We start from the raw sequence: 8,648 nt of genomic DNA, 5'->3' as shown, positions 1-8,648 counted from the left end.
CCATCAGTAAGGGTGGGGATATCTGTGGTGCTTCCGGCAACTAGTTGTTTAATTGTCCATTACCATTCACAACTGGGTGTGGCAGAACTGCAGAGCCCTGATCCACTCCATTGGATGTAGGATCACTTAGCTCTGTTGCTTGCTGCTGATGCTGTTTGATTATGCAGATAGTCCTGCTTGGTAGCTTCACCAGGTTGGTACTTCATTTTTAGGTATGCCTGGTGCTGCTCATGGCATGCCCTCCTTTCCTGTCCGTTGTGATGGGTGAGAGCGGGATTTAAAAACATGTGAGATTACAGATTGTGCTGGAGTACAGTTCTGCTGCTGTTGTTATCCCACAGTGCCTCAGAGAGATCCAGTTTGAGTTCCTACATCTGTCCCATTTAGCACGGTGATAGTACCACTCAACTTTTTTTTCTCAACTTTATGGCGAGGCTTTGTCTCCAAAAGGACTGTGGGATGGTTGCTCTTACCGATACTGTCATGGAGAGATGCATTTGCAGCTGGTAGATTCATAACGATAAGATGTAGTATCTTTTTCCCTCTTGCTGGTTCCCTCACCAGCTGCTGCAAACCCCATTTGAACAGTTACGTCCTTGAGGACTGAGACAGCTCAGTCTGAGCTACTCTCTCAGCTACTGAGTTAGACTCACCTTCCCAGAAGTCCTTCGCTCCTACCTCGCACCTCTAATATTCCATGTCTTTTTTTCACTGGAGAAGGATGTGGAAGCTGGAGAGTTTGGAGAAATGAATAGTGAGAACTTGAAAAGTGTCTGTTACAGAGGAGGAGTTTCAGGATGTCTTAAATTGCATCAAGGTGGATAAAGCCTTGGGACCTGATCAGGTGTATTCCAGAAATTTGTGGGAAGCTCGGGAAGTGATTGCTGGGTCCCTCCCTGACATATTGGTATTATCGTTCGTGACAGGTGAGGTGATGGAAGACGGGTGCCATTCTTTTTTTTAAAAAAAAGGTGGTAACAAAAGGCCAAGGAACACGAGAACAGTGAGCCTGAAGTCAGTGGCAGGCAAGTTGTTGGAAGGGATTCTGAGGGACAGGATTTACATGTATTTGGAAAGACAATGAATGATTAGAGAGTCAGCATGGCTTTGTGCGTGGGAAATTGTCGCTCTAACCTGATTGAGTTTTTTTTGAAGAAGTGCTAGGAAGATTGATGAAGACAGACTGTAGACATTGTCTATATGGGCATTGAACAAGGTTCCACAGAGCAGACTGGTTAGCAAGGTTAGATAACATGGAATGCAGGGAGAACTATCTATTTGGATACAAAACAGGCTTGAAGGTAGGAGACAGTGGGTGGTGATGAAGGGTTGCTTTGTGGACTGGAAGTCTCTGAAAAGCAGTGTGCTGCAGGAATGGATATTGGGTCCTTAAATAAATGACTTGGATGTGAATATATGAGGTAGGTTTACAGAAAATACAAAATTGTAGGTGTAGTGGACAGTGAAGAAGGTTAGTTTAAAATACAACAGGATCTTGATCAGATGGGCCATTCGAGTGAGGAATGGCAGATGGAGTTCAATTTAGACAAATGTGAGCTGCTGCATTTTGGTAAGGCAAATCAGGACAGGACTTAATGTATTTAATGGTAAGTTCCTGGGTAGTGTTGCTGAAAAAAGAGTTACATTGTTCCTTGAATGTAGAGTCGCAGGTCGGCAGGTAGTGAAGGTGGTGTTTGGTATGCTTATATTTATTGGTCAATGCATTGAATACAGAAGCTGGGACGTTATATTGTGGCTGGATAGGACATTTGACAATGAGAACCTTTTTCCACGTATGGAGTCCGCTATTACGAGGGGGCATAGCTTTAAATTAAGGGGAGGTAGGTATAGGACAGATGTTAGGGGTAGATTCTTTACTCAGCGAGTCGTGAGTTCATGGAATGCCCTGCCAGTAGCAGTGGTGGACTCTCCCTTTTTATGGGCATTTAAACGGGCATTGGATAGGCAAATGGAGGTAGTGGGCTCGTGTAGGTTGGGTGGGCTTGGGTCGGCGCAACATCGAGGGCCAAAGGGCTTGGACTGCGCTGTATTTTTCTATGTTCTTTGTTCTATGATAAAGCCATTTCAGGATTTCCGTTTTCAGTTAGAATGTTCCTGTTCTGAGAAGGATGTTGTGAAACTTGAAATGGTTCAGACAAGATTTACAAAGATTTGCTACAGTTGGAGGATTTGGGCTACACAGAGAGGCTAAATAGGCTGGGGTTAATTTCCCTTGAGAATCAAAGACTGAGAGGTGACGTTTGGGAGATTTATAAAATCACGAGGGGCGTGGATATGGTGAACAGCTGGGGTCTTTTTTTTCCCAGGTTAGATGAGTCCAAAACAAGACCATGTGGGTTTAAGTTGAGAGGGCAAAGATTTAAAAGGGATCAAAGGGGCAACGTTTTCAAGCTGAGTGTGGTGTGTGAATGGAATGAGCTGCCAGATGAAGTAGTGGAGACTGATACAATTACAACATTTAAAAGGCATCCGATTGGGTACATGATTAGGAATGGTTTTGAGGAATTCAGACCAATATCTGGCAAGTGGGACTCCGTTAGTTTAGGATTCCTAGTTGGCATGGGCGAATTGGTCCATTGTTTCTCAGCTGTACATCTCAGCACAGATAATTCTTGGATCTGAGAAGGTTAAGCAGTGATTTCGACAAGGGGGAGATTTGTTTCTAGGATATTTTAGTTTGCAGAGGGAAATTATTAACAATGTTACAATATTAGTAACTACTTGAAGTTAAATGGAAAATAATGTGAATATGTGACCTTTATTTTACTGAGGACATTCTGAGCATCTGGAACAGTCTGAACAGCGGGTGGACACAGATTCAACAGGTGTTCTCAAACAGATTTGCAATTTTACTTTTTACGGAAAGATTGGGAGGCTGTGGGTAAATGCGAGGGGAGTTGGGATGGATTTGCAGAATCCCCAGAGGGAGAGCACACAGCCTCAATGGGCTGAATAGCCCCCAGCCCCTGTGCTCTGTGATACTGCCCCATTCACTGTGAGGTATGAAGCTCATCCCAAGGCAGAGAGAGCGAGGAGCCAACCACTCACCTCACAATGGGGAATGGCTTGATTGACGGCAGCTCCAGACCAATGGGAGGAGGGTCTGTGCGGTCCTGCAGCCAATGGGAGTGAATGAGGGGTGTGGCCAGCAAGACAACACCTGTCCATGAGCTGTGCAGGTGCAGTGTCACTGGGTGGGGGTGGGAGAGACAACAGAGGCTGTCGGACCTGAATTACAAACTCCCGGTAAATTAAAACCAAAAGAACTGCAGATGCTGTAAATCAGAAACAACAACCAGGAGGTTCTGGAGAAGCTCAGCAGGTCTGGCAGCATCTGTGACGAGAAATCAGAGTTAACGTTTCAGATCCGGTGTCCCTGCCTCACTGCTGATGTTACTGTGAGAACAAATGTTGGTTTATATGCAGAAGGTAGGGTTTGGGGAGGATGTAAGGAGTAAAGGGTAGGTAGGGATAGAGCGAGAAGAACGGTTGGATAAAGGAGTGGAAATCGATCTGGCTGGGGGAGGGTGACTAGCTGTTAATGGAGACTATTAGTGGCTAACCATAGGTAGTGTGTAATGACAGGCTGTGAGAACAAGGCCTGGTGTGTGGGGTAGGGGGCTAGGACATGGGACTGTTAAGCTATGGTTAACCACTAACTGTCTCCATTGTAAGCTGTTCCCCACATACATCACTCCACGATTGGGGCTGCAGATGGGCGGCACAGTGGTTAGCACTATTATATCACAGCGCCAGAGACCCGCTTTCAATTCCCACTTCAGGCAACTGTCTGTGTGGAGTTTGCACATTCTCCCCATGTCTATGTGGGTTTCATCCGGGTGCTCCGGTTTCCTCCCACAGTCCAAAAGTGTGCAGATTAGGTGAATTGGCCATGCTAAATTGCCCGTAGTGTTAGATGTAGGGGATTGGGTCTGGGTGGGTTGCTCATTAGAGGGTTGGTGTGGGCTTGTTGGGCCAAAGGGCCTGTTTCCACACTGTAAGTAATCTAATCTAAAAAAAACCTCTTGAATATCTTTCCTAACCCCCCCTGTCCTCCTTAAATATGTATCTTAAAGTTGTTCTCTTTAATCAGTGTTTCCAGCTTTCGTGGAACACTTTCGGAGAATTGTCAGTGTGAAAGGCTCCATAAAATGCAGGTAGTTGTTGTTAATGTCTGACATCAGGAGAAACAGGAATGAACCCTCACTCTTATACCTCTTATAAGAAGATGGGGCTGGGACTGGAAGACCAGGCAGTGCCTGTCGGTCCTCCAACCAATCGGAGTGAATGAGGAGCGTGGCTATAAGCAACCACGTGATCAGCTTCACTGGCAGCACAGTGTGTGTTGTGACCAAGGCATTGGGAATGTGTGAAGATGCAGGGCAGGGGAAAGGAAAGACATATTGACCAGGAAGAGAAGGAAATTTTAATGGAACGTGCTGAGACGTTTTACAGAACTTAGTGCACATCGGAAAACACCAATCTGAAAATCCCAGGACCGTGTTTGTGGCAAACGGGAAAATGCTTCAAATGGTGAATGGTGCGAGTGAGAGCCGCCATCTTTATTGGGGGCAGTGGTTCATGGGACATGAGTGTGGCATCCAACTTTGTGAGGGGCAAGCTGCAGAGGGACACATGCGCAGCTTTGCCTGGCAGGGAGTGATAGGGCAGGATTTACAGAGTGTCAGAGTCAGGGTGTTTTCAATGTCAGAGTGTGATGCTGGAAAAGCACAGCAGGTCAGGCAGCAGCCAATCAGTGGGAAGGAAGATGGACAAGAAGGTGGTGCCGAGTTGGAAGGCTGGATCTGGGATAAGGTGGGGGGAGTAGAAATGAGGAAACTGGTGAAATCCACATTGATCCCATGTGGTTGGAGGATCCGAACACAGAAGATGAGGCGTTCTTCCTCCAGGCATCTGATGCCTGGGATTTGGCGGTGGAGGTGGCCCAGGACCTGCATGTCCTTGGTGGAGCGGGAAGGGGAGTTAAAGTCTTGGGAAACAGGGTGTTTGGGTTGTTCAGTGTTTTACTGTTCCTTTCACACACCTTTTGTAAGTTAATTTTCCTCTGCTGCCCAACCCCTGACAATGTGCTGCTCTCTAAACGGACTAAATTTTCCACAATCACTTTGCCAGTGAATAATTCCTTTTTACAACAAAAGAGTGCATTTTCCTTCCATTTCTGACCATCAAATTCTGTAACATTTTCATTCCCTGTAATGCATTTAGCATTCCCTGAAATATCAACTGTGTTTCTCCTTCCACAGATCCCAGTGATTAATGCCAAAGCCCCATTGCCTGGGGAGAGGGTGATGTTTGACTTCCTTGTACAGCTGCAGTTTGTGTGGTGAAGGTGCTCCCACAATGTGGTTGGGTAAGAGACATTACAGAGTATTCATTACAGCAACAGAGAAACGTTGAAAATGTATGTGCAAATCAACAACAGTTTGTATTTTTCTCATTTTTATAATTTCACAGAAATACTATTGATAATTTCTGACATTAGGAAACAGATGGGTATATTAGGTCAGGTGATCAAAAGAATTGCCAAATAAGCAGGTTTTCGGGAATACCTTAAAGGAGAAAAACAGATATGAAAGGGTTAGGATAGGAATTCCAGACCGTGTTGCCTTGGCAACAGTAGAAACAGCCAATCCGGTGAAGCAATGAATAAAGACATCGTTGGGAGTCTGACAGAAAATGAGTTGTTGAGGTCTCACGGGTTGTGTGGTGCAGGGAGACAGGGATGTTCACAGCCAGGAATTACATCAAGGGTGAGAATTTGAAGTTGCTTGTAAACGGGAGCCTTTTGTTGGATCAACAAGTTTTAGAGCAAGCGAACACTTGGGCAGTAGAGTTTTAGATATTCTTGAGATTATATGTAAGTTGAATGTGGGAGGCTGGCCAGGAGTGTGTTTGGATAATGGAGTCTGGAGATAACACAGGGATGGAGCAAGTATTTCAGTAAATGAGCTGAGACTAGGGTGGGGTTGGGTGATCTCACGAATGTATAAATAGAATGAAGAGTCAGGCTCCTCCTCATCATCATCATCACTCCCCCTCACCAAATCACAGATATTGTTCCTTGTTCTGTCTGTCTTTTCTGGTTACGTCCTGCTCACCCATTCTGCCACTAACTAATATTTGACTTCAAGGTTGTTGGAAAATCCTTCTCCATCTCCACTCTCCCTTTCCTTTCTGAAGTCCTTGTATTTGGTGCCCCTCAAGGATCTATCCTTGATCCCTCCAGTTTCTCACCTACATACTGCCAGGAGGTGACATTGTCCAAAAGCACTGTTAGGTTTCACATGTACACTGACAATGTCCAGCTCTACCTCCCCATCATCCCTCTCCATTGCTCCACTGTTATTCTGTTATCAAACTGCTAACCATGCTCCCACTAATCGATTAGCTGCAATTTCCTCCAATGAAACATTGCAATGGTTAAACCCATTGCCTTCAGTTGATGTTACAAATTCCTTTCCCTCACTGCTGAGCCCCTCTCTCTCACTGGGAACTGAGACAGAACTACACTCTTCACAATATTGCTCTCCTATTCTGACGCCAAGGTGACCTTCTGATCAGACATCTACACAATCACAAGCAGCAGGAATTCCAACCTGTAAAATGTTGCTTGTTTCCCCCTCGCCCCAGCTTCATTGCTACTGAAACCCCTTACCTGTCTCGGTGTTGCATTAAAGTTGATAAAACTAAAACAGAACCCTTGATTCTGCGACTGACCCAGAGTCTGGTTCTAGGTTCCCTCATGCTGGGACACATCCTGTCAGTCTTTACCTTGTCAAACCTCTGAGGAAGCCGATATGTTTGAAAGAGTTCACTTCTCATTCTTCCCAAATCGAGTGAGTAGAGTCCGGACTTCTTCAGCCTTTTCTTAAAAGAGAATCCCTTCAAACCAAGGATCATGCCAGTCAATCTTCTCTGAATGCCTCCGATGAAGAGATGTATTACCTTAAATAAAGGGACCAGAACTTCTCTCATTACTCCAGATGTGGTCTCACTCGCACTGTATAAAGTTGCTCTCAGGTATATACTTCACACTCTTATACTGCAAATCCCTTGAAATCAGGAGCAATATTCCATTCCCCTTCCTGATGACCTGGTGTAACTTTGTGCTAGCTTGCTTTGTTCCCTCCACATTTACCTCTTGGTCCCTTTGTGGTGCAGCTTTCGACAGTTTCCACCAATTAAATAGTCCTCTGTTCTTTTTATTATCTCCTCCAAAATGAACAACTTCACATTTTCCCAAGTGATTCTCCATTTGCCAACTTGTTGCCCACTTCTCCAATGGATCCCTCTGTGTAAACTGTTTATAATCCTTTTGGAACTTTACTGTTATGCCTTTCCTAGGAGATTTTCCCCATCATTCTTCTAAACTTTTCCTGGGAACACTGGGCAGTGGGAAGCATGCAGAGTTGCTACCTTTTAAGGGATACGCTATGGAATGACTGGGAGGAGCTTACTGCCTATTTGGTCAGAATGGTGACAACTTGCCCCTGAAGCTGCATGAGCCATTCACCCCCCTCCCCATGTGTTATTGATGACGCACAGCGGCAGAACGGAAGGAAAGAAGAAGCAGCAAATCCTGCTCTCCACATCTCACTAAAACTTGGAAAATTCTCTCCCATGTGTCAAAGATCTGCCCTGTTCAGTCACGTGAAGTCCCAAGATGGAAACTGACAGAAACCCACGTAGATTTCCCCCTGAACTGACTGCTGACCTCCACAAGGGGTAATGTGTCCAGTCATCCTGGGCCAGGAGGAGGGGATAGTGCGAGTTTCTAACCTGATCTGACAGTGACGGATTTTATAAACTTGTATTACAGGTGGACATTCAGATGGTAACCTGAGTCATTGTAACACCAAACTCTGACAGAATTGCTCAGTTCATCAGGACCTGGATATTTGCATTTAGTTGTGAGTATTGTGTTCCGGCTCATTCCTATTTGATGCATAAAAGTTCTCCTTTGAATCAAATCATCCTGTCAATAGATCTCCCCCAAGTCTTTCATATATGTCTTGTCAACAGTTTATGATGAGCTGATGAGTGTAAGGTTGATTATTCTAATGTATAATTTCTGTAAACCCCTCTGTCACAGGGCAGCCACAATTTCCTCTGCTACAAGGAGAACAATCAGTTTCCCCAAACCCCGGATTCCCCAATGTCTGTTTGCTCTCTATAAGGTACACATCAGGATTGTGTTGGAACATTCCCCACTTGCCTGCATCAGTGCAGCCCCCAACAATATTAAAGAAAGTGAACATCCTCCAGGACAAAGCACTGTGCCTGAGTGGTGTCCCATCCCCCACCTTCAGCATTCCCTCTCCCCACCCCCGGGGTACAGTGACATCACTGTGTAAAAGGGAAAGGCAGCATTGTCCTCCCAGACCATAGGGCTGGCCTCTCCTTAGGGAGAGATGGCTAGTGGTGGGTTTAACCTGAAGGTTACCACAGCCCAGGCAAGGGGAGAGGGAGAGAAGGAGAGTCCATCTATTGTAGATGGATATTCTCTAAGTATTAAAATCACCAATATCATAAAAATGAATAGTATAAAAAAAAATCCAAAACACACTACAAAAATCCCCCATTCCTTGAACCATCCTGGTAAATCT

Source organism: Hemiscyllium ocellatum, unplaced genomic scaffold (genome assembly GCF_020745735.1).
Source record: "Hemiscyllium ocellatum isolate sHemOce1 unplaced genomic scaffold, sHemOce1.pat.X.cur. scaffold_352_pat_ctg1, whole genome shotgun sequence".
Classification (NCBI taxonomy): domain Eukaryota; kingdom Metazoa; phylum Chordata; class Chondrichthyes; order Orectolobiformes; family Hemiscylliidae; genus Hemiscyllium; species Hemiscyllium ocellatum.
Note: the sequence above shows the minus strand (reverse complement) of the source record.